This window comes from Schistocerca piceifrons, chromosome 6, assembly GCF_021461385.2.
Source record: "Schistocerca piceifrons isolate TAMUIC-IGC-003096 chromosome 6, iqSchPice1.1, whole genome shotgun sequence".
Taxonomy (NCBI): Eukaryota; Metazoa; Arthropoda; class Insecta; order Orthoptera; family Acrididae; genus Schistocerca; species Schistocerca piceifrons.
The window spans coordinates 469,971,025-469,998,786 of record NC_060143.1 but is presented as its reverse complement, the minus strand read 5'-3'; positions in this window follow the sequence as shown (position 1 = coordinate 469,998,786).

Here is a 27,762-nt window from a genome sequence, read left to right as displayed (position 1 = left end):
CGGCGTTGCAACAATCTTGATATGTGCACACACAAATAAATTTCCTTCAGAACACATAGCACATTGTTAGCACTTATGCCACCCTCATGTGACCCTTGCAGTAAAGGCACTAGGTAGTTTCTGGGAATGCCTGCATTGTTGAATAATTTATCCAATATGACGGCAATAGATGTGGCAACCTCACACTGACGTCATGACAGGAAATTTACATTTTGGTGAAATACGGTAACTTGGGTACGTCCACTAACCTAACACCCCCACCCCACCTCCCACTCCTTTGATGTCACCAAGATCCCACCGCCATCCCACCTCTGGAAATGGCAGGAAATAGTCAGTTTCTGTCCAACTACTGGGGAGGGAGGTTAGTGTACTATACTTTATATATTTTTGGAGGGAGCTGTGTTCCCTGGTGGTGTCATCCTGTCGGTAGATTATCCTCCACACTTCGCCATCCGCTGCCCCCACTTTCCTTTGGCCCCGACCCCACTTTTTCTGATCGTACATGAGTATGTTTGCCTCAGAGTTTGAAGACAGGCTGCCCTAGTCCAGAATACCGCCACCAGAGGGTGCTCGAAACTATGCTACACCCAACCTCCCCACTCTCCGACGGCTCTGCCACCCGTGACCCCCCATTTTCCGAGTATCGTTTCCAGAGGAAAAAAATTTCGGAATCCTATGACTACTGTGGTGTTCATCACTTTTCTGAAACGACGAGTGGGCTTAGTTTATTTTTGTTGCTGGTTTCAGGGACGTTAAAGGGGGGTAGGACGTCAAACGTGCCGACTTGGAGCAGGAGAGGCACCACAGGAAATTTTGTTTTCTACTGTCTATACTTTTACAAATAAATCCATAAAACTTTGTCAGCATGACCAGGAAGGATTCGGGATTCACACTCATAGCAGTGGAAGCTCAAACACATAGCTAAATAATTTTTTTTACATGTGACATTTCATCATTTTTTCGCTTACTATCTTTGATGAATTTTGCACAGCATACAAACCATACCTACAAATATATGAAACTCTAGAATTTTCCATATCTATTGAAAACTGTGGTAAAAATTGAGATAATTAACTACAAAATTTGATTCTTTTTCTAAATATAAAGTTTAAAACGTAACAGAACATTCATTTTTTCATAAATTAAATAGATTCTAGACTTTGAGACACCTGTATGTGTGGTTTGTATGCTGTGGAAAATTCATCGAACCGTCTCTCTTACTTATGAAGAAAAGTGTACCTATAGCAACAAAAGCAGCCAATAGTAAGTGAAAAAATGATGAAATTTCACACGTAAAAAAAATTATTTTGCTATGTTTTTGAACTTCCGCTGCTACGAGTATGAATCCTGAATCCTTCCTGGTCATGCTGACAAAGTTTTATGAATTTTCTTGTAAAAGTATAGACACTGTAAATTAAAATGTCCTGTGGTGCCCCTCCTGCTCCAAGTCGGCCCGTTTGACGTCCTACCCCCCCCCCCCCCCCCTTAAGGCACTTATTTTTAATTTGCCTTATTTTTCGATGCTGAGTTCTATAATTGGAAACCCACAGTGGTTCTAAGAACAGAATAAAAAATCAGAACAATTACGTATCTAAAAGCTCATGACATATTTCTAAATCGACAGGAGGTTGCGATGAAACCACAGACACACACCACATCAGATACCTAAAAGATTCTCCCAGAATTTGAAGCACTGTCATAGAGACGAAAAAAATGGCTGGATTTCTCGATGAATTTTCAGTGTCCTATAAATGCTGGTCTGGAGATGCTCTGAAGCTACAATGGAGGGTGGGCAGCACCCACGTGCCCGAACCAGAGGAGGCTGGTCTGGCCAGTCGAACAAAGGAGACATCTCATGACTATCTGACATCACGGTACTTTCCGTAGATGCCTTGTTCTGCCCCTGTCTTGTTCGAACAGTCTGTAGAGACTCCTATGCTACCACACAAAGCATATCTTGTGGTTCTCTGACATCGCTGAACTTCCTGTGAATGCAGCATTCTGGTTAGTTCTTACTGAATTTACCCACAAAAATGCTGCTATTGGTGTGTGAGCACTGTCCGCCAGTTTCTACAGACGGACAAATCACGAGGATTTCAGCGGAAATCTGATATTATACACATCGCAAAAAAAAGAAAATAAATAAATAAATAACCATACAGCACTCACATTCACTGACAGTTAAACCCTGTAGCAGTGGTCTACAGGTCATGCAATACGGAAACTATTGCCAGAGACACTTAGTAAATACATTGATATGTGTATATTTTTCGGCGTGAAACCGGTCTCCTACCAAGCTATGTCCCGACAAACTATTCTGCCACCATGCCATAATTCTACGTCGCTGTAGTAAACACACTTCATATCCTGCATAATACAAAATCATCACTTCGGCATACACACTGTGTGATCAAAAGTATCAGGACACATGGCTGAAAATGACTTACAAGTTCGTGGCGCCTTCCATCGGTAATGCTGGAATTCAGTATGGTGTTGGCCCAACCTTAGCCTTGATGACAGCTTCCACTCTTGCAGGCATACGTTCAATCAGGTGCTGGAAGGTTTCTTGAGGAATGGCGGCCCATTCTTCAAGGAGTGCTGTACTGAGGAGATGTACCGGTGTCGGTCGGTGAGGCTCAGCACGAACTCGGCGTTCCAAAACATCCCAAAGGTGTTCTATAGGATTCGGGTCAGGTCTCTGTGCAGGTCAGTCCAGTACAGGGCTGTTATTGTCGTGTAACCACTCCGCCAGAGGCCGTGCATTATGAATAGTTGCTCGATCGTATTGAAAGATGCAATCGTCATCCCCGAATTGCTCTTCAACAGTGGGAAGCACGAAGGTGCTTAAAACATCGATGTAGGCATTTGCTCTTCGACAGTGGGAAGCAAGGAGGCGCTTAAAAATCAGCGTAGGCCTTTGCTGTGATAGTGCCAAGCAAAATAACATGGGGTGCTAGTCCCTCCGTCAAAAACATAACCACACCATAACACCACCACCTCCGAATTTTACTGCTGGCACTACACACGCTTGCAGATGATGCTCATCGGGCATTCGTCATACCCATACTCTGCCATCGGATCGGCACATTGTGTACCGTGATTCGTCACTCCACACAACATCTTTCCACTGTTCAGTTGTCCTACGTTCACACTCCTTACACCAAGTGAGGCGTCTTTTCGCATTTACCGGCGTCATGTGTGGCTTATGAGCAGCCTCTCGACCATGAAATCGGCCGGCCACGTGGCCGAGCGGTTCTAATACAACGATGGAATAACCCAGGCAAGGCGGAACCGGCGGACAGCACGGAGTCTTCAGAATCCGGTGTTAGAACATCCAGAAGCAGAAGGAACCACTACGACCAAAGTAGTCCAAAACAAACAAAATATCGGAACCACAATCAAGAAGGCTGTCGAACTACACACCTTACCGGACAGCAGCGGCAAGGTGAGGAAAGGTACACTGCAGCAAAAATACGCTAACCTCCAGGGCAGGTAACTGGGGCGTTAACGGCCACTAGGCAGAAAAATACCGCTGGTTGAACTTCACCAGTAATAACACAAGGAATTCAATGATTAATAACAAGAAGTCGACGACAGCTAATGAATTTCGCCAACTCCAAACACTCCACTCGTGGCTCTTCGTCTCTGCGATCCAGCGAGCAGCAATGCGCGAACAAACAGCGTGCTTTCAAAACAGTGGAGGTTTCACTACTTGGTTAATGTTCACTCAACTCAAACGTCCTGGGTCCAGTGGACAACGAGGTTGTGGCCCTCACAACTACAGCCCCTCAATCCGGCAGTGGCTGCGTGCCGCCAGCGGTTCCAGCATGTTCAAAGGCTGCCGCACCTCACTGCTGCTCCGTCCCAACAGAACTTCCGGACACACCCAGACCCGGAAAGCACTTGAGTAGATATCGATAACTGCTGCTGTTGCCACTCGTGGACAGACAATGCTAGCAAATGCAGTTGCGCCAGTAAACTCAAGAAGAATACGAGACGCCACTATCCTTATTACACGATGCCAACCTACCAACGGCACCAACATGAGCCGCAACACGTCTCAGTGGCAGGAAGAGGAGGAGGTTGCACCATGCTGAACTCTTCAACTGTTCCTGTTGAGTTCCAGACTACTGTGGAAAACCCACAAGGAGGACCGCCTTGTAACTATACAAATTGATATATGTAATTTGTTCTCATAGCAGTAGCAGTGGCAGCAGCAGTAGCGCTGTTTTGTCGGTCGAATTTTATTTCATCCTTGTTCTTGCTACAGCGTACACGCCACGAATGCAGCCTGAGCTGGAGACAATGCTAGAGGCTGTAAAAAGAAAATAACAGCAACATGCTGTGGAACACCCTCCAGCAGAGAATACTCTGGGGAAACAGTCACGAACCTCCATAGTAACTTTGTAATCTTTCTGTATCTGCGTTTAATTCAACATTAAAAAAAGTTTCAAGTTTCATCATGCTATAGCAACCATTTTAGAGGCGCTTGTCTTTATAGACAGGCAGCTGGAGACGGTTTACGAGCAACAACAGGTGCTGGAACAGGTTCCAGCGGACAATGAGAAATCAGAGCAGCTTTGTACGTACTTAAAAAAAAATCCGTAGCGCTGAAGTATATTTTGTTTGTGCCCGTAGTATAGAAGAGAGGAGGTCTATCTCTAACATACAGCCCCCGATTTCAGCTGCAGAGCAGCTCGGACTTTGAAATGTCGAGCTCACCCGAGAGCCAAGGATGTTCGGACATGGAGCAGATACAGAGAGACAGGAACTATCGATGATATGCCTCGCTCAGGCCGCCCAAGGGCTACTACTACAGTGGATGACTGCTACCAACCCGAATGGACCGACGCAGTGCCCGATGATTTGGGGGCGGCTATCGCCCCCTGACAACAGAACGATGATATTAGTGGCGCTGCTGACTCAGGTAAATGATTGTACTCACACGTCTTATCTCTTTGCAGTATCCTTTTTTTTATCAATGCTTTTTTTTCCTCCCTCTACAGCCGATGCGTCTCTGTGTTTAATTTATGTACTTTTTAATTCTACAGCTAATCAACTGGCAGTATCTGGCGGCGGGCTACCTCCACACTTGAGCCCTGTGTGTTTGCCCTGTGTACTGTCTGGTGCACCAGTTACAAAATAATTAATCTAAAGCAGTGTTAATCGCATTTATTATTATTATACCGTCAACCGGTTTCAACCCGACGTAAGGGTCATCTTCTGGGCGTTTACACCATTGGTCGACTGCTGGTGGTGTCACTCCTGTCTACAGCAGGAAACTATTTCCTATATCTAGTGTCACTCCTGTCTACACTACAGCAGGAAACTATTTCCTATATCTAGTTTCCTGCTGTTATGTAGACAGGAGTGACACCACCAGCAGTTGACCAATGGTATAAACGTCCAGAAGATGACCCCTACGTCGGGTTGAAACCTGTTGGCGGTGTAATAAGAATAAATGCGATTAAGACTGTTTTTGAATAATTGATTAATCAAACTAATCGCTGCTTCATCTCCACAACCGTGTTTTCCAAAAAAGTTACAGAACAGCCCAGGGGCGCCCGCAGGTTTTTGTCTCAGTAGGGGCAAAAAATTTTCACCATATATATATATATATATATATATATATATATATATATATATATATATATATATATTCCCAGATTTTATGTTTCTGAACCGTATTCTGCCAATAAATTATTTTCTTACCACTAATAATCGTTTAAGCGATTAAAAACACTGCTCATGCAGTGAAGGCAGTTGAATTTAAATTAACAGTCCGGAAAAAAAACGGTTCACTACACTCAGCTGTGTAAACCTGGTCAAATTCACTTACATTACTGTGAACGCTTCTTTTATGCACTTAACAATACTGTTCTGCAGCTGCGTAGTGTAGTAACTAAGAACGATTCTTTCATGTGATACAGCTCTATTTTGGAATAGGCCTTCGTACTGTAATATGCTTACTGAATTACTATTGTTCTCTGAAGAGCATTTGTCGTTTCATGGTAAGCCAGATGTTTTCTCCTTATATGCAATTTAGAAATACTGATGCACTTTTAGTACCATGCCAGAGCTATGAACATAAAAAACTAACATTATAACTATAGTAAAACCTGTTTTTACGTTAGCAGACTGTACATTTTGCCGCCGTTTTCGTTTGGTCCTGTCCTAAGCTTTTTCTCTCTGAACAGATATGATACGCGAGTTGGGATGGAAGTCATTAAAGCAAAGACGTTTTTCGTTGCGGCTAGATCTATTTACGAAATTTCAGTCACCAACTTTCTCTTCCGAATGCTAAAATATTTTGTTGAGCACAACCTACATAGGTACGAATGATCATCAAAATAAAATAAGAGAAATCAGAGCTCGAACAGAAAGGTTTAGGCGTTCGTTTTTCCCGCGCGCTGTCCAGGAGTGGAATGGTAGAGAGATAGTATGATTGTGGTTCGATGAACCCTCTGCCAAGCACTTAAATGTGAATTGCAGAGTAGTCATGTAGAGGTAAATGTACTTGTTTTCCTGCTATTAAAAATTGACATTCGGAAGTAACTGAAGGATATAGAATTTTAATTTTGTATTTTCGTCATATAGATACTGCATCGTAGATTATTTTTCAAGGAAGATATCATTTTTTTACGTTTGTGTTTAACATCTCTTTATGACACAACTGATTCTTTTAATATGTAAAGAACGAACAATGGGCGTGCCTTCAGGAAAAACGCTTAAATGTTGCTCAAGAATGCATTTGTAAAAGTTAACAATAAACTGCTGGGTCATCTGATTATTCCTATTGTTGCCTCACTTGCTGTTAATTTCTACCACGTGTGGGTGTAGAAATAAAAATAAAGATACTTCGTAGGCAATAGCTGTAACACGGATATATAACAATTTTGCACATCTTCAACGAACGAGATTTCTTAAAGAAAAACTCATAATTTTTAAATTTATCATCATTTTTTAATTTTAGTTCGATTCGACTTTAAAGTTTTTCATTGCTGTACTTCATCCTGTAATTCTGTTTACATATGTTTTTATATCATTTTTACGTCATTTTATCAATATTTTCCGGTTATTTTTGTGGTAATTTTACAGGTATTGTAAATCATACATAACTGAGCCCTAAAGTTACAGGTATTTTTTATATTCGTAAACTGAATGAATTCTCGCTAGGGGCAACTGCCCCCACTGCCCCCGCCCCCTCCCTCCACGCCCCCCCATGCGGGCGCTACCGCAACAGCTCACTCACCGCCGGCCAGAGAAACAGCGACGCCGCAACCCACGCTCTGCAGCCGCGGTGGCCGACATAACTGAAACCTCGCTATTCGCTGTGGCCAAGCCATGGGGCCGGTGCTCCACACCGGCGTCTCACGTCACCGCCACCACTATCGCCTTCGGTTAGCTGTGGTTAACATAAGTTTCTAACTGAATCTGTACTGATTATTTTGTTTTAGGAATGCCGTAGTGTTCCGACTCAGTATATTCTTTTCAGTCCTGTAAATGAAATTTACTACCCCCTTAAAGCCGGGCGTCATAAATTTGCAATTCCGCAAGGTAGTGTCATAGGCCCTCTGCTGTTCCTGATTTACATTATTGATCTTGGCGATTGAACCGTGATTTATTTTCAAAGAATATTCTTAAGAATTTATTTAATTTACTAGCGATTCCTCAAGAACATTAACACATTTAATCACACTATGTAAGCATGGAAGTAGTTGCCGGGGAGTAACCGATGAAATCATAACCAAATTCCTTTTAACAAATGGGAATTTTATTCAGAGGCAGAAAGAAACAAGTTTTGACTGTATGAGCTTTCGGGCAGAGAAACTTCCCGCTCCCTTTTGACACGGCCGTAGTTACGACCGCTCACAACAGCCTCTGAAAGACTACACTGGTGCAAATCTGCAACACACCAGATAACTTTAAACTAAGAGTTTTAACAATTTACACAAGCACACAAACTATGCACCCCACGTAAAAGGGATGGAAGGTACAAAACACAATTAAAATATTAACCTTGCCACCGAAGGTGCAACTTGATTTTAACTTCTGAGAAAAGTCTTACGGTGAAAGGGTGGGAACTTTATATACTAAAATGATCATTTAAATAAAAGCCCATGAAATGCAATCTTATATAAAATTCTACAAGGTTGGCCAAACAATAGTTAAGATGCTCTACAGTACACAGATACCGCCTCTCAACATCATAGGCAATAATATCAAAGTTTCCAAAGATCAAAACATATTTCATGTTACACTCCAAGCAATAAATTCGTTAACTCACCAAATCCGACAAACATGACAGAAGCAGCTACTAACGTACGGTAGATTGATAGGCAGATTAGCGAACAACCCGAACCGCAGGTTGCTCTAACCCGCCTCTGCTCCACAAGGGAAAAATGGACCACCCAATTTATAAACAATCACCTTCCCGCGGGTGGGCAAACGGAGAAGAATGGTGCGACGACCCCAAAGCAAAACGGCCGGTGACCTCATCAAGAAAACAAGTATAATTTAACAAGAGTAAATCAAACAACATATCACCAATCACTTAACTTCTAATAAACTGCGATATCTCGAGAAGACCTGACGCAACAGCCCCAAATCGCTCTCCCGAACCGTCCGCTGCCAGCCGCTTCAACGGATGCAGGAAGGCGCGCCGATCTCCCGTCTCACGGCGTCGCAGCTCGCCCCGGCCAGACTGATGTCGTGGGTTGACTCCTGTTGCTCTCGTGTCGACCGCGAAGTCACTACCCCTCGCCATACGCCGCGGCCCACTGGACTCACGTGGCGGCCTCACATGCGCCGTCGCTCAAGACGGACAAGTCACCTTGTGTCTCAGTGCGTGACCGACCATCCGATCGATCCAACCGCCAATAACCATAGCCTGAGCAAACTCGAGCAGACTGGCGGCCTAACGCGCAGACTCAGGAACTAAGCCCCGACCGGGCGACCACTCGCTGAGTTCTCTTATTGGTGGAGTGGAAAGACTCTCATCATACCGGTTTTAAAGATTGATGCGAACGACAGACATGCTAGCACTCCGAACGACAGGCAGACACTAACTGCCCAACAAATGCGGACGAGAGACAGACTAGCAAGCTGGGGACGAGAGACAGACCCAGACTGACCGACTGGCTAGTTTTTTTTTCCTTTATTGTAATTTTAATCACCTATACAGGCGGGCTGGCAGCAGCACATTACGCTGCTCTTCAGCCTTAAGTGGAACAATAACATGACAGAGGTGATACAGACAATACAAAAAACGGCGGGCAAGAAATGGAGATACAAAAGAAAATTAATAAACATGAAGCCGTTCACGTTGGACGATAAAAACACTAACACTTGTGGACACGGCGCACAAAACACGGAGAACGGCGATGGCACATGTGAACAGTGGAGTCGTAACTGCACGAAACACAAAACGAAGCACACACGAGACACTGATGTCGATGATCTCCGGCGCGCGAATGTTCACTATGCGTGTGCGAGTCCGGGGACCCGCCAAGAGAGGAGGAGGAGGAAGGGGAGTGGGAGAGCGAGAGGGGAGAGCAGAGATCCCACAGGCAGGGGAGAAAGGGGGGAGAGAGGAATGGGGTGGGGAAACCCGGGGGAAGAGGGGTGGAGGGAGGGGACGTGGGAAAAGGAAAGAGAAGGGAAGGGAAGAGAAGGGAGGGAGGGTGCCCAAAGGAAAGGACACTGGAAGTGGGGGGTGGGGCAGGGTCAAAGTTGATAGGAGGGGTAGATGGAGGGGAGGAGGGCATCATCAGGGAGGGGGAGCTGGCGGAAGCCACCTTGGGAGAGGGTAAGGAGGGTGGAGAGATGGAGACCGGGTGGGACGTGCGAATACAGGCACGGCAGCGGGCGGGGGTGGGAGAGGATCGGGGAGATGAGCGGGTGAGGAGGAATGAGTTTGCAGTAGGTGTACAGGATCCGTATCCTTTCAAGGAAAAGGAGGAGGTGGGGGATGGGGATGAGATTGTACAGGATCCGCGTGGGGGAGGGGAGACGGATCCGATAGGCGAGGCGGAGAGCATGACGTTCAAGGATTTGGAGGGATTTATAAAAGGTAGGGGGGGGGGCGGAGATCCAAGCCGGATGGGCATAACAAAGGATAGGGCGGATGAGGGACTTATGGGTGTGGAGGATGGTGGAGGGGTCCGACTGGCTAGCTCATAGCGCTCCTTAAACGCATGTGAACAGGCAATCTCTTCCCTTTCCCACCAGAGGGAGACACCAAAGCTGCGATTGCTACAGTGGTCCCATTGTCAGAAACGGAGGGCGACAGCTTCACACTACGCGCTGCAACGTGCTCTTCAAAACAGCAATTTTAGACAAAGGCTCACTGGTAATCTGAGCAGCACCCTTAGATTCTTTGCAGATGACGCTGTAATTTACCGTCTAGTAAAATCATCAGATGATCAATTCCAATTACAAAATGATCTGGAGAGAATTTCTGTATGGTGCGAAAAGTGGCAATTAGCACTAAACAAAGAATGGCTCTGAGCACTATGGGACTCAACTGCTGAGGTCATTAGTCCCCTAGAACTTAGAACTACTTAAACCTAACTAACCTAAGGACATCACAAACATCTGTGCCCAAGGCAGGATTCGAACCTGCGACCATAGCGGTCTTGCGGTTCCAGACCGCAGCGCCTTTAACCGCACGGCCACTTCGGCCAGCTAAACAAAGAAAAGTGCGAGGTCATCCACATAGGTGCTAAAAGAAATCCGATAAATTTTGGGTATACGATAAATCGCACAAATCTAAGGGCGTCAATTCGACTAAATATCTAGGAATTACAATTACGAGCAACTTAAATTAGAAAGGCCACATAGATAATATTGTGGGAAAGGCGAAACAGCGACTGCGCTTTGTTGGCAGAACACTTAAAGATGCGACAAATCCACTAAAGAGACAGCCTACATTACACTTGTCCGTTTTCTGCTGGAATATTGCTGCGCGGTATGGGATCCTAACCAGTTAGGATTGACGGAGGTCATCGAAAAAGTGCAAAGAATGGCAGCTCGTCTCCTGTTATCGCGCAAGAGGGGTGAGAGTGTCACTGATATGATACGCGAGTTGGGGTGGCAGTCACTGAAACAAAGGCGGTTTTCTTTGCGGCGAGATCTATTTACGAAATTTCAATAGCCCACTTTCTCTTCCGAATGCGAAAATATTTTGTTGACACCCACCTATGTAGGGAGAAATGATCATCATAATAAAACAAGACAAATCAGAGCTCGAACGGAAAGATTTAGGTGTTCCTTTTTCCCACGCGCCATTCGAGAGTGGAATGGTAGAGCAGCAGTATGAAAATGGTTCGATGAACCCTCTGCCAGGCACTTAAGTGTGAATTGCAGAGTAATCATGTAGATGTAGATGTAGATTGCGACCTTAATGAATGTAAGGCTAGTTCTTTTCGAGTGCCAGTCCCGGTTGATGCAGACTCTGCACAGGCTAGCAACGCTTCTGACGTCTGCTGCCATGTCTTGAGTGTTTCGGGGTACTTCTGGAGTGATGAAATCTATTATTTTTCTTACATGAAGAAATTTATTGAGGATTTAAGGGGTTATGGATCATTTCATTTATCTTTATTACAAACGGGAATGGCCATCTCTCCTTTTTGCAGTCACACCACAGTATTAAATGTGCATTACATTAAGTATCGTGGTACTCTCCTGCCACCATCTTTTCAAGCAAGATGGAGCCGTGGTAAAAAGCTGGACTCGTATTTCATGCCAGCGTGCTGCGGGACGCGTTGCAACTTCTCTTCCCTATATGACAGTACATTCCACCTACCACAATAAGATTCTTAAAGTCTTTCTCCTTCACTTTGCGTTTGTAGATACTGATTCAGCCGATAAAAGCAGCGTTGAAGAAAATTCGTCTAAATACCTACAAAGCAAAGGCCGCATAACTAAAAACTTGTAGGGGTGATCCATAACTCCGTAATCCTTTCCCAGCGGCCGGATTCCAAATAACTGGCTTGAAGATGTCTTAAAGTTTAGCTTATTAGGCATTATTTCCTCTAAAACATTTTGTAGATGACTATCAAGTGCTTTTACTGTGAAACTAATACGGGTGCAAGTTAATCACTGTTTTTGCTACAAGTTCTCCACATAAAAGTTTACCATTCCAACTCTGTTCTGTCTCTGACCCACAGCTATTCGCGAGTTACTACGTCGAATCGTTCAGTGCTCTTCTTACAAAAAATGTACGCAAAAAGTCCCGAGAAGTTTCCGAAACACGCCAAGCGAAGTTCAACTACGATCAGAAAGTCCACGTGCAAATAACTTCGAAACAAATCCACTTAAAATTTCAATAATTTCATTGTAATGTTCAAAACTAATGTCGCTTCACAATTCCGATAACACAAGAGATAGAACGTAATATTTCTCTTATCTTAACAAAAATTCGCATGCAGTGGTTTCACATCGATCTGTAGAATTAGACGGTTCACGAGTGATTCCCAGAGATACAGAACTGTAGCACAAAGCACTATAAAATTCGCCGGAAATGCTTAACTCATTCTGGGTGATGATCTAGACAGTCAATCAGGAAAGCCCTAGCACCTCTATTCTCTCTGTAACTCCTAAGTCATCCAATAGACTACACGTAGTACAGGCACTGCAATATGGTATTTCTCTACCGATCTCGGGGTAGCGACTTTCAAAGTGCAACTTCTGACCTGTACGGGAATATACTTAGTAGACGACGTATGAAGTTTGGGTCTGCCTGTGCGTCGTGCACGGATAGCCAAATGATAAGGTGACCGATTGCGGTAAACGGGAAATTCGGGTTCGCGTCCTGGTGTGGGACACATTTTCAGTATCGTCATTCCATTCTACAATTGACGGTTGTCATTATTCGCAACTGCGAATAAATTTAATGGAATATTCTGATGTCAAAGGACAGCAATAGTTCTATTGAAAGACACTCCTAGGTTTCAGAGTACTTCCTGTTGGCTCAAAAACGACACATTTCACCAGGGTAGGGCTTCATCAGATTACCTCGTGTGATGTGGTATGGTGTCGTCGTGTGATGTGGATAATGTGTTGTTTTTATGTCCATAAGGATCGTATCTGAGCAACCTAGCACTGTCTACTCATATTAATGACGATACAAGGATGCTGTACCACCGCGTCACAACGGATTGGAATAAACAACCATCAGTTTCCTTTTGTTATCATAGGGTCGTGTGAACGGCGAACGCTTCACAGGGTGCCACATAAATATATACAAAAAGTATATCGTAAGTATAGTTTCTATATTTAAGAAGACGATCAAGAGTTGTCATGTAAGGCTCAGAGCTCTTGGCCTGGGTGGGAGATTAATTGTGCATTCATCGTTACATGTATGTTCCCAAATGCAGTTGCTTGTCAGCTCGCCTTACAGCCGTCTTTCTCTCCATCTCAGAGTTCAGCGCTATGCTTCCTGCTACAAACGAAGAGGAAGCATACTTTCCAATGGCGTGTGCAGATATTACATCTTACGATCTGTCATTAGACGGTGTATGCTATGAACTGCACTTTTCGGGCAATGTGCTGTTATGAGGACCTTTAGACCGCATCACTGAGCCTTTTAATCTACCAAGGTTTCACTACAGTGCTGGTAGCGTGTTGGTAAAATAATAACAAATTCTTTCTTTAGGCCGCAGCAGGAGGTTACTGGCGTTCCACGAAGCTGTGCATCTTTATTGTTACCAGAGCGAGAAGCACTTGCTAAGAGCAATTGAGCCGAAGTTTCATGAGATTTCTCTGTGGTATGAGTTCGCAGATGACTATCGGACTATCCCGCGACCATCCCTGAACCCGTTACCAGTTGCATGCTCCCTTCTAACGTAAGAAGTAATTCGTATTCAAAATTTTGCGTGATTACTGACCGAATTAAAAAAAAACTGACATAATCTAATCGTTAAGCGGTATATTACAGGTGTTTTTACGTACTCTCAATGAATTGCAGAACTGTTAATACTTCAGTTCTGTAATCAGATTATCACATAATTATTTAATGGTAACTTCTTTGGATCAAGTGCAGACTGTCATATTTGACTTTGAAGTTTTTCGATTTGTGTTGCTATGCATCACTTGTTTCAATGTGCCATTATATTTTTATGATCATGTTACAGTTTTCGATTTTGTATTATCTTGGCAATTATGGCTTCCTGTGATAGCTTATTTTAAACCATGTATGACATGTGATAGATCTGTGATAATTTTCTTAAGTATTTTTATCGGTTTTACACTTTTTCTGTTTTCCTTATTTCGTTTGTCATTGTCACTTTATGCATTTTCGTATGTTTTGCAGCTGCCGTTGATGATGGTTCAGAACCGAAACCGGCAGCAAAACAAATAACACTCTTATGGACAGCATAGTGTTATGCGTTTCTTAAAAGAGTTATTACAGTTAGTAACTGTGTGTTCGCGTAGAGGCAGCGTAACAGACGGCGCACAAATGTACGGAATTTGTTCATTCAGTATTTAAGAATAACTCCACTAAGTGACTTTGCAACGAACTTTATGTATAATTTCTAATCTTTACTAAACTCCGCAAAGAATATGATGAAAGAAAAACGTTTATCGCTACAAGACTTTCGCTTTCACGCGGCCGAACTTCAGAATCACCAATGATGTTTTAATTCATTATTTCTTTGCTGCCACCTCAATTCGCAACTTATTTCTCATACATTGTCCCAATGCAACACTGAATATATCTGTAAAACTATATAATTGTACGACACATAGGTCAGGAGATGTGGCGACATAGATATTTAGACGATTATATTGTAAAATCAAGGGCAGTAAAACCTCAAAATCAGACACAACGTTACACGTTATTACTTCTTTACTACAAACTCTTTTCACAGCACATTCCGCAGACGGTATCTACGTACATCACTGACTGTGGCTGCAAAACTATATCATTGTATGACACACAGATGAGGAGACATGACGTCATATAAATTAAGATGTTGAAAAACTTGATTTTGCTTAAAATGGAGCTCAAATTACCTAGACTACATTCATCAAGTGTTTCGTAATGAGAGTGCTTAGCGCCTCCCAACAAACTATTTTTTCTGGCATATACGTTTAATATCAAGTATCCAACACATTAAATAATTTGTGAAGTAACTACACGTATGAACCTCTTTCTTACAGGGGAGTTCGTTTCTCTAAGGAATATAGGATTTACTGCTTTTGCATCATGCGAACGTATAATTCTACTGAAACCTTGCAGAAATTGTCATATGCTTGTGAATACTCGTCAACGTATTCTCAAGAAACTTAATGAGCCCTGGAAGTATGGTCTCTGACTTTCATTACAACCACAAATGATTATTCTACACTCTAATATTCAATTTAGATTACTTTCTACCTTTGATTACTTTCAAACCCTTCTAACACAGTTTATGTGTAACGTTTCATTCATGCACAGTAGCCGGCCGCCGTGGCCGAGCATTTCTAGGCACTACCGTCCGGAACTGCGTGACTGCTACGGTCGCAGGTTCGAATCCTGCCTCGGGCAGGGATGTGTGTGACGTCCTTAGGTTAGTTAGGTTTAAGTAGTTATAAGTTCCAGGGGACTGATAACCTTAGGTATTCAAGAAAAGGTGAATTCGGAGAATTTAAATTTAAAAGAATTAAGCAAGGTGGTGCAGGTGTAAAATCTCTAATATACGCAAAGTAAGCGGTTTAAAGATAGCAAGAGCGCATCCAAGGACTGTAAGAGAAAGAGGAAACGTCTGTTCGTGTGACAGAAAAGGAGAAGGTGAATGGTGGAAGTGGATGATTCACAGGTCAGAATTTGGTAAACACTGAATGAACTGAGATAAAAAAATGTCAACAGAAGGTCCTCAAACGTATGGGAATTTTAGGTTGCAGAGCGTTATTTAAGATGGTGGCAACGACGAAACGGAACACACACCCTCTGATTTCCAGAAAAAATGTAATCATTAACGAAGAAGACATCTTTCAAAAGATATGAAAATTATTCGAAGGTTGTTCTCTTCTAGGGAGCATGATCGCAAAGGTTGTTCGAAGCAAGGAAGTTAGACAAGTGCATTGACACAGACGAGGAAATCTTTCTTAAAATAAAAGAGCTCTGAGTGTACTAGATAGTGGTATGAGTGTGGGAAACTTACTGTATTTATTTATCCAAAGCACGGCATGCAAGTGAAGTGAAGCATTTGGAACGTGGTGATACAAATAACGTTCAAAATGATATTGATAGGTAAAGTATGAAATGAAGTACCAAAAAGAATTGTGAAAATCAGAATTCTAGGGATGATCCGTACCAAGAGTTAGTGGTGCATATGCTACAACATCCAGGAGTAGTTAATCTGAAGATGGACTAGTTAAGGTCAAAAGACTTTGACAGAATTGAGAAAGATGGGGTGTAGCTCAAAACCAGTCAGAAGAAGGTAGGACAACTTACTGAGTGAACGCAGAGACACAACTGTGGCACTGTGATTGGTAGGTCCCTCAGATACGGAAGTCTTGGCATATTTACATGGTATAATGAGGAAAATGATTACTCTCGGGATACTTTGATGGAAAAATTTGGAGTTGGCTCTCTGGAGTGTCTCACTTAGAGATATCAGAATAACAGAGAGAAACGAAGACGTGTATCTGTGGATAGATAAAGTCACATTTCATCATTACAGGAGCGAATGTAATTTAGCAAAAAATTGTTAATAATGGTACGAAGTACAGTAAAGATTGAAATGCACTTACATGGGAACCTCCCCATCGTACCCCCCTCAGATTTCGTTATAAGTTGGCACAGTGGATAGGCCTTAAAAAACTAAGCACAGATCAATCGAGAAAACAGGAAGAAGTTGTGTGGAACTATTAAAAAATAAGCAAAATATACAAACTGAGTAGTCCATGTGCAGGATATGCAACATCAAGGATAATGTGAGCTCAGCAGCACCGTGGTCCCGTGGTCAGCGTGAGCAGCTGTGGAGTTAGAGGTCCTTGGTTCAAGTCTTCCCACGGGTGAAAAGTTTACTTTCTTTATTTTCGCGAAGTTACGATCTGTCCGTTCGTTTCATTGACGTCTCTGTTCACTGTAATAAGTTTAGTGTCTGTGTTTTGCGATCGCACTGCAAAACCGTGCGATTAGTCGACGAAAGCACGTGCCTCTCCAATGGGAACCGAAAACATTTGATCGCAAGGTCATAGGTCAACCGATTCCTCCACACGTCTGATACATACTATACGACACTGGTGACGGCATGTGCGTCACATGACAGGAATATGTTGTCGACCCACCTAACTTGTACACTTGGTGAATGGGTAAAAAGATTCTTCTACCTTGCCCGATTTAGGTTTTCTTGTGGATGTGATAATCACTCCCAAAAAAGTGATGAAAACATAAGTGTTTGTCACATAAACTGAAAATAAAAAAGTTAAAATTTTCATTCGAGGAAAGGCTTGAACCAAGGACCGGAGCTGTTCACGCTAACCACGGGACCACGGCGCTCCTGAACTAAAACTATCCTTGATGTTGCCTATCTTGCCCATGGACTACTCAGTTTGCATATTTTGTTTATTTTTTCATAGTTACACACAACTTCTTCCTATTTTCTCGATTGATCTGTGTTCAGTTTTTCAAGACCTATCCACTGTGCCAACTTATAACTAAATCTGAGGGGGGTGCGATGGGGAGGTTCCCTTGTTAGATTTGAGGGGTATGTTGTTGTACGTGTATCTGTGGACATCTTGATAGTTTTGAGGAATAGATTCTGTGTACCTTCTGTGATAAATCAGTAAATACCCTTTCGGTAAGGAAACTTCTGTAAACTGAACATTCCGTTTAATTACACACACCGCGTATATGAATTTTGTCTTTTTGTGTAAGTTCTGTAGCAGTGAAAAGGTTTAGATTTAGCTATTTTCGTGCTGTAAGGCTTGGCATAAGTGCTCTTAGCCTAGAATTTAGGAGCGCAGCTCGCATCCCGATGGTAGCCTTAAACGGCGGTCGTCTGTCTCTCTAGAAATAGACTGGATGTCTGAGCTGAAACCGCCCCACGTGAATAATGCATTAGCGACCACAACGAGGGGCCCAGAAGAGAATGCGGAGTACAGGAGCTCTCTTCATTACCCCACGTAACACATCGCCGGGAACGCACTCTGTATTCTAGGCGCAGATTATATGTTGTCATCCACTGATCACTTCTAATTAACGTGGCATTGCAGTTTCGTAAGTTCAACAAATGATAGAGTCATCTGATAGACTTATGAAAAGATAATTCAGTGAAATAACTATTACTACTAGTAGTTAACTATTATTGGCACTGTTTGTTCTAATTTCCTTACGCTTCTAAAAAAAAACTAAAAAATATGTCAATAGTAGTCCATACCGTGAAGGGTTAAATTGTTTGCCACGTTTATCCATAAATGAACGTAAACTTTAATACGTCTTGAGCAACCTTAAAATTGTTTTCATTTTTGTATTGCATGTGTTATTAACATCAGTACCTTAAAGGATTAACTAACAATATGTATCACATATGTTATCACCTGAACTGTGATACTGAAATACGTATTTTCACCAAGTACCAGTTTTATTGATTCTCAGGTGTGTTGCTGGTTATAATATACTACAGTACTGACACCTCTCAAGTATGTGTGAAAGTTCAGATTTGCTAATTTTTCCTGTTGTTAAACACATAGCTTTCGATGTGCATTTTTTTAGAGTCACGTGTCATGTTGTATTTGATGTAATTACTTACTGGCTATGATAATTTTTCAGAAACTAATTTATCTAATTTTTTATTCATTCCACAAAAAGTCCTTTAAAGTACATTAAATGTAACTGATTTCATTAAAACCTTGTGACCCCTTTTAGAGTCAATTCTAATATGAGTTCCTTGGAATATTTGAATGTGGAAGTACAGCTATACCATTAGCAAATCAACAATTTTTGTCAAGAGTATGCTTTTAAATGGAAATAGTTGTTGTACTCGTAGAAATTGCATCTGCACTGTACATTCTGATACAATCGTTCGTAAATATCTGACATACAGCTTTTCTCTGACGCAGGGAAAACCCGAAGGAAGTAAAAGCAGGAAACGGCGCAGCCAAGCATGTCGTCCACCTCAACCTATCCAACACGATCAGATGGTTTCCAACTGTACTACCTGAGGTACTGACTCACCACAGCTTTGAAATTACGTGTCTTTACGGATGTGCAATGAATTCTACCAGTAACTTTGGAGGAATATCATGTATCTCTGATTCATTCCATCCTGAGGAAGAGTGCACAGAAAGTACCATCTGACGATAAGTGGCCCTATTGTTTAAGTACCTAATGTAAACAGTCTAAAATATTGAAAAGCTACGTTATAAATATCAATGTTTTCGAGAAAAATTTTCTTGTAACTTGTAAATTGGTCCGTATTTGAAACTATTAATCTAGTAGTGTGTAATAGGAAATTTCGAAGCCTCTGTACATTTCAAATGAAAGGCAACTGCTGACCTATATAGCAGCCCTGACAAGGTTACTAAATAATAAGGTTGGGCAGTAAGCGCTCTGCTCTGCCATTGGCTGGCCTAGTGACGTCAGCGTGGAAGCAAGCGCTCACAAGCAGACGACACGGCATGCGCGTTTACATCAAGTTTTTGGCGGAAGATTTTGTTTATACCAGAATTGAGGTGTCTAAACTGCTTTTCTGCTGCTAAAATATTACAGTTAAAACTGATGAGTTATACTCTTTCGCAACTTATGCCTCACACATCGGTAAAATATCAGATCACAACCACACTGACACACACTTGAAATTCGAAACCTCGGCTCAAATAAATCAGAAACTATTCATTTAATCGCATTGAAATGAATTTACTTAAGAGCTCGAAGTTGCACACACTTGTTTGTAAGAACAGTATTCCTTCTTTCTAATGCCGCTATACTATTCATCAAAGTAACTTTATCTGTGTCTAAAAAAAAACTGTCATCTGTACATGTGCTCTTATTACGATGTTTCTTATTTGGTGACAGCTTTTCCAGAGTTACCAAAGATCTCTTATGTAGTTCTCGTTTCTTATACCGTTTGGTTCTGTCTTCTGTTGCGGGTGACGCATTGACAGTCGCACTACTGCACGGCAAATTGCATGAAGGAACTGCATCTGGCTTGTGCATTCTTTTTCGGGGCAAATTAAGCAATTCAGACAGTAAATCCCTTAAGTAATCTGTTTCTGCGAAATGGCGAAAACGTATTTGTGCATGCGCAACATTTACACTGTCTTTCCTACAACATTTCGACAACCACAGTTTTTGTAATGTTTCATTACGCGGGAAACTGTGATACATTACGTCAGTTCCCTTTGTGCTCCGGTTGTAAGAAAAACAGCCCGTAACAGCACAGCCTGGCATTTTAAAAATTTATTTTCTCACTCACTTGTAGATTCTCCAATAAGAATTTCACAGGACGGACCATAAACTATAGAGCTGGCGAACACAATGTTGATCCCGTTGTCCACTATCGCTAACTATTTCAGTTCCGAATCAAATATTAATTACAGCAAAAACCGTTAACACGCCCGAATTCCGAATGTTTCCGCTGTTGACTGAGTACCTCAGAAGAAAGAACTCAATCAAAATACTCCTTCAAACACAAAACAACACAAGAAAAACAATCACACACAATTCGAACTGTGTACTGTTTGGCACAGCTGCTTCCACCGTGACGTCATGCGCACAACTGAGAAAACACGTTGCTTTCTGCGCATAGCTTTCTGCGCCCCCCTGAGCCCTGACTTCCTTGATACGTTCATTTGTCTTCCAAAGCTTACACTAATAGCGAAGACAAAAATTATTTTTAGTAATAACTTTCAGCCCTCTGGGAAATATTGCTCATGGGAACCTGGTTTCTGCATCGTTCTCTGTATGGTTCTTTGTTGTTTCTTTTATTACATCATATTCAAATTTCAGCTTCCAGAGAAGGTTACAATTACTTTCAGTAAAATATATCTACTCCAATAATCTTTACCCTAAGGTATCGCAGCCAGTATCGGTCATTCTTTCAAAACTCAAAAAAATGGCTCTGAGCACTATGGGACTCAACATCTTAGGTCATAAGTCCCCTAGAACTTAGAACTACTTAAACCTAACTAACCTAAGGACATCACATACACCCATGCCCGAGGCAGGATTCGAACCTGCGACCGTAGCAGTCCCGCGGTTCCGGACTGCAGCGCCAGAACCGCTAGACCACTGCGGCCGGCTTCAAAACTCAACTGCGCACTGTAGAACCTGATGTATGAAACACCGGTAAATGTGGCTTAGTAAGTCAGAGAAGGCTGACTTAGGCCTTTATCTATAGGAGCCGAAGCACGCCATTTCGATACCCGAGTAGGACACCAGTGTTTAAGCATGTTATGTGCAACCCACCAGACGCCGTTACACAACACCGCGCTGGGGGCGACACATACTCTTCTGTACAGGCTAGTTTTTTTATCTTTAACATATACTCGTAGGTAGTAGATATCATGGCGCTATTGATGAGGCTTAATGAAGCCATCAAACGTAACTGGGGAACGAATAATGGTAATAACGAAAGCATTAAACACAAATTTACTAGTAAAGATGACCTTTTAACTGTAAATTCTAATGCATAAACAGTATATTTGAAATTTCATTGGCTTAAAGAGCATGAATGCAAAACTATATCAACGTAACGGCCTTTTATTTCTTCTGACATAGGGATTGGAAGAGGTGGTAAACACGCCCATGAGAGGACGTGTTCGGCTCGGAGATAAGTCGCTTCTAATGCTGTGATGGATATCATTTCCACTACCCGTATTTGGCCGGCAAAGGGTGGAAACTTAGTGGCGTAGAGTTCTTGATCGACTGAGCATTTTTTACTTTGTTCTCTCTATTCCTCTGTACTATGGTCTAGTTCATATCGAGAAAGACACCTGTCTGTGCTGCCGATTTAGTGCGCGACGAGAGAGACACATCAACCAGGAAAAATCTCTTTTTCTAAGAACAATCACGACTTGGAATTATTATGGTAAGGACTCACGGGGAAATGAACAGGGTGATCAATCGTTAACGCAACCGCTTTGCCGCGTGCGGTCGACAGGCGAGGCCAACTGCTGTGCCCAGGTGTGGGTAACAGGAGGTCCGTTATTTCTAACATATACAACATAAACACTTAAAGATAAAAGTAAATTACTCATGTCTATTAACCAGGGAGATGCGGAACTGCCTCTCTTCGTTACTCAGGCATTCCTGACACATGCTGAGGAAACTGCTCATTACACTCTGCAGTTCCCTCTGAGAAATGCCATTAATTTCTTCAAGGATGTTAGTTTTAAGTTAATGTAACGTGTGCATTTGACTTGTACATTTTCTCTTTTAATGCCCCAGAGGGAAAAATCGCATTGGGTTAGATCGGGGTAACGAGAAGGCTGTATGCTGTTAGCGATAACAGTATTTGGAAACACATCATGAATTTCCTGTAGGGTAGTTGGCCGAATGTGCAGCTGAGGAATCCTGCTGAAAGGTTACGAAAGCACGATGTTTCTCATTTAATGGGCCAATGGAAAAAAAAAAAATATCGACGCAAAATGTTTTCCACTTACCGTTCATTGTTAAAGTATTTCCTGAAAAACAAAAGAGTACCACATACTTCTTTGATCACGCTGGGATGTCTCATGTATTACATTTGGCTCTTCAGAAATCCAGTAATGGTTACTTTGTAAATTAGGGAGACAACAGGCCTTATTTTTTGCAGGAAGCACTTAACAGTGAACGATATGTGGAAGACATTTTGCGGTGATTTTTTGTTTTGTTTTCCATGCTTTGTGGGCATTTAGGGGTCTACAAAACAGCCACAAAAATTAGAGAACAGTTGACGTTGCCCTCCTTACAAAATAATGTCAAAGCGTAAGTGCCAAATCCTGTCCCAACTTGGAGAAAAGTTTTCTACACTCCATGCGTGAAGAATACCCCATCTTCAAACTTTACACTGATTTTATGACTCCTGTGCTATGTACCAGGAATGGGACCGCTTTGTACTCGTCGTGGTCGATGTCTCTTCGGGTTGTTACTGGTTGATTCACAGTCGTGGAACTGCTACTGAACTGACTACTCGGCATTTAATCAAAATTCCCTCCATTTTTGGCCCACTTACAGCAATGGTGAGTGAAATTCTTACCCACTATCTAATTCAAGGTCTCTTGACGAAATTCTCATGTATAAGATCTTCTGCTCCTGTAAAACTGAAGGGTAGGCCTAATGTAGGAAGTGAGTAGGAGCAGGAAAAGGTGAAATGCTTCGGTACTGCGTTTGAATTTAAAACACCTTTACTTTAGGAAGACTATGAATAGATAACATTGCACTGAAGAGTACGTAGCTGCGAAGCCGGATATATCAAAGCTTACAAAAGTTACACAGGCAAAATCTGTAGTGGCTCACCCACTATGAAATAGAGGCAATGTTGCTTCGTCGTCTATTCGGAATCAAAATGGGCAGAATGTGGAGCGGCGCTCGTAGAGCTGTACAGCGCCGGCTAGAGGTCGCTGTCGTCGGTGTCGGTGTCGGTGTCGTAGTGCCAACCTACGAACTTGCACCTATGCCGTGGCATCGTAGATATCCATACCACAAGATCAGTCAGGGGGCTCTCCAGCAGAACTTGAAGAGGGCTAAACGTAATATTGATCTAGTTCATCGCATGCAGATCAGGCTTTGCAATCGAAGAAGCAACCCCTGTAGAGTAAAGGAAAGTGATTATGTTTTAGTCCGTACCGTTGGTTTTTGTATGACAGAGAAAACGCAGTGTCGGCGTTCAGTGATGCCCTGCAAGTTACTGAGGCTTTGACTCTGGTCAGCCTCTTGGAGCATAAACTTGGTACTGGTAAAATCTCTAAGGTACATAACTCAGGTCAAAGCGTGATTCGCCTGGCTTCTCCATCCCGTAAGGGGGCGGCGTGGTAGGAGTTTTGGAGGGTGAGCTTGAGCCATTGCGGCTCTCTGGTTATCGATTCTCCACCTAAGTGCGTGGTTTGTCCACGGGAGCGCGGTAGATAGATGTGGTGCGCTGTGGCGGCGATTGGGGGAAGCTACAAGTTGTGTCTTCCAAGTAAGACTCAGTCAGGGCAAAATCTCCACAGGCGCAAAGGTGCGAGCTTGTGGCAATGCCATAGATATTCATATTTTGAAGAATCAGCCTCAGTTGCACAAATTTTCTGGTCTTAACCAGGTTTCGGCTAAATTAATCTAGCCTTCTTCAGAAGCATAAAGTTACTATGACATGCCAGAGTAAGGCACAGTCAACATTGAAATTAAAACCTATGGTACCGTGGTACATCTATATCTACATCTACATTTATACTCCGCAAGCCACCCAACGGTGTGTGGCGGAGGGCACTTTACGTGCCACTGTCATTACCTCCCTTTCCTGTTCCAGTCGCGTATGGTTCGCGGGAAGAACGACTGTCTGAAAGCCTCCGTGCGCGCTCTAATCTCTCTAATTTTACATTCGTGATCTCCTCGGGAGGTATAAGTAGGCGGAAGCAATATATTCGATACCTCATCCAGAAACGCACCCTCACGAAACCTGGCGAGCAAGCTACACCGCGATGCAGAGCGCCTCTCTTGCAGAGTCTGCCACTTGAGTTTGTTAAACATCTCCGTAACGCTATCACGGTTACCAAATAACCCTGTGACGAAACGCGCCGCTCTTCTTTGGATCTTCTCTATCTCCTCCGTCAACCCGATCTGGTACGGATCCCACACTGATGAACAATACTCAAGTACAGGTCGAACGAGTGTCTTGTAAGCCACCTCCTTTGTTGATGGACTACATTTTCTAAGGACTCTCCCAATGAATCTCAACCTGGTACCCGCCTTACCAACAATTAATTTTATATGGTCATTCCACTTCAAATCGTTCCGCACGCATACTCCCAGATATTTTACAGAAGTAACTGCTACCAGTGTTTGTTCCGCTATCATATAATCATACAATAAAGGATCCTTCTTTCTATGTATTCGCAATATATTACATTTGTCTATGTTAAGGGTCAGTTGCCACTCCCTGCACCAAGTGCCTATCCGCTACAGATCTTTCTGCATTTCGCTACAATTTTGTAATGCTGCATCTTCTCCGTATACTACAGCATCATCCGCGAAAAGCCGCATGGGACTTCCGACACTATCTACTAGGTCATTCATATATATTGTGAAAAGCAATGGTCCCATAACACTCCCCTGTGGCACGCCAGAGGTTACTTTAACGTCTCTAGACGTCTCTCCATTGATAACAACATGCTGTGTTTTGTTTGCTAAAAACTCTTCAATCCAGCCACACAGCTGGTCTGATATTCCGTAGGCTCTTACTTTGTTTATCAGGCGACAGTGCGGAACTATATCGAACGCCTTCCGGAAGTCAAGAAAAATAGCATCTACCTTGGAGCCTGTATCTAATATTTTCTGGGTCTCATGAACAAATAAAGCGAGTTGGGTCTCACACGATCGCTGTTTCCGGAATCCATGTTGATTCATACATAGTAGATTCTGGGTTTCCAAAAACGACATGATACTCGAGCAACCACGGTACTATAGGTTTTAATTTCAATGTTGACTGTGCCTTGCTCTGGCATGTCATAGTAACTTTATGCTTCTGAAGAAGGCTAGATTAATTTAGCCGAAACCTGGTAAAGACCAGAAAATTTGTGCAACTGAGGCTGATTCTTCAAAATATTAGTCTATCACAGTTGCTGACGGGGCTGCAATATGCTAAAAATCCATAGAGATTCGCCACTTACGCGAGTCCCACCAGTGCCACGGGCGGCAGTGAGGATGATGGTATCGACTTAGCCTTGGCCCATTGCCGGTCGAGTACAATCCGCCAGTGACCGGACGACAAGGGACAGAAGCCTACTCGGAAGAGAGGAGCAGCTCTCTCCCACTTGGTTGTAAACCATCGTCCAGAGCTGACTTTGACGGGGGACGTCGTTTCGTGGCTTAGAAGTGAACAGGCAGTTGTTGAAAACTTCATTAGCCATGTACTATGAAGTTTACCTGCTGTTATTTGCACGTAGCCATTGAGAGTGTTTTTTGTGTTATATTACGTGCAGTGTTACAGACTTCCTTATTTGACAAGTCACGAAGATAAGTAAACTTCTTTAAATCATTTGTGCGACTGTGTTACTAATTTGTTGGAGTGTTGTAGAACCCTCATTCTCCTATCCTGTTACCTCACACTAGGGCACAGCTTTGTAATAGTGGCAGGGAGAAATTATCTTGTCGGTGTACTGCACCAGAAGCCGTTTCACGAACTCGGTCTGCCGTAACGAGAGTGGCAGCTCGGCCGCCACAGCAGTAGCGGCGATGCCTATACAAAACAGGGCAACGGCCTTGCCGCAGTGGATACACCGGTTCCCGTGAGATTACCGAAATTAAGCGCTGTCGGCCGTGGTCTGCACTTGGATGGTTGACCATCCAGGCCGACATGCGTTTCCGTGGTCCTGTGTTCGGTCGTGGAATTTTTGACTAAGGCAAGCCATATCGTCCGACAGTTCCGGGATGGAAGTTATGTTCTTACCGGATCTTTTTCAGATATTTTGGCATCAGCCACTAGAGTCGAAGCGCCCCTCGAGTGCGCTAGTCCTAATGTATCAACACATCACTTAATTACTTGTCCGACAGTCAGTATATCTTTATTGGGGCCACCATTTACCTCACTGTTCCTGTGTGTTGAAATTCACTTTGTGGGAGCTGTATTGTCGTCCTCATTATCCTGTTCGTTAATGGAATGTAATATTCATGTACTGCTGTGTGTTTGTGTACCGTAATTTGTTCCGCCTTGCTGCCTATGCTGTCGTAAGCGTATATTTGCCCTTGTGCTGTAAGGGGTTGATGCCTTAAGGTCTCTATTTTATGAAATAGTTATGTCCAAGGTTCTTACGAAGATTAAATTAATATTACAATCACCGGGTTTAGTTTCGTTGGCAGTTAAGGCACTTAAATCTCATCCATGTTAAGCGATTCTTTCTTAACTTAAGGCTCGCAAAAATCTCCGTTAATGTTTATTAATGTTGCAAAATTGTTCGGTGACCATTTTGCCAAAGATATTTAATCACTGAATTCCCAATAGTCACCGTTCACATGCAAATTACAGAAATGGTTGTATGTATAATGTGTATGTCTATATATATGTGTTCCACATCTCCTCCTAAGCCACTGGAAGGATTACAGCGTCACTTACTTCCTTGAGATGATCTCTGAGGGGATAAGACCACCTGCATATCAAAAGGGCGTTAAAGATAGGTGTAGTCCATGAAGCGTGAATACCCATAATTTTGCCATCTAGTATTCGTGAATGAGATCACTTAGATATTTGCAGCAGACTTTACGTTTAACTTCGAACATTCACGAAACTCTTTCTGGCTGACGACCACAACAAAGTAATGAAAGAAAAAACAGTTTACCGCTTACATTTACGCTGCTCATGCAGTAAAACTGCCTTGAGCCGTGCATGTCTCCTGTTCCCGCCATCATCTATTTTGCACCATGCTTTTGACGTACTTCCACCTCACTACGTTAATTTAAGTTACTACTCTCACTGAGTTGCTGCTTTTCCTGACCGTGACCGGCGACAGCAGCGCGTATCGATATAACCCCTCTCGTAGTATTGTAAGTAGGCTGTATAGTTTTTTTTATTGGTAACGCCACGTAGCGCTCTGTATGAAAATCACTGGCTGTGCTGTGTGCAGTCTGTGGCCGGTTTGCATTGTTGTTGGCTA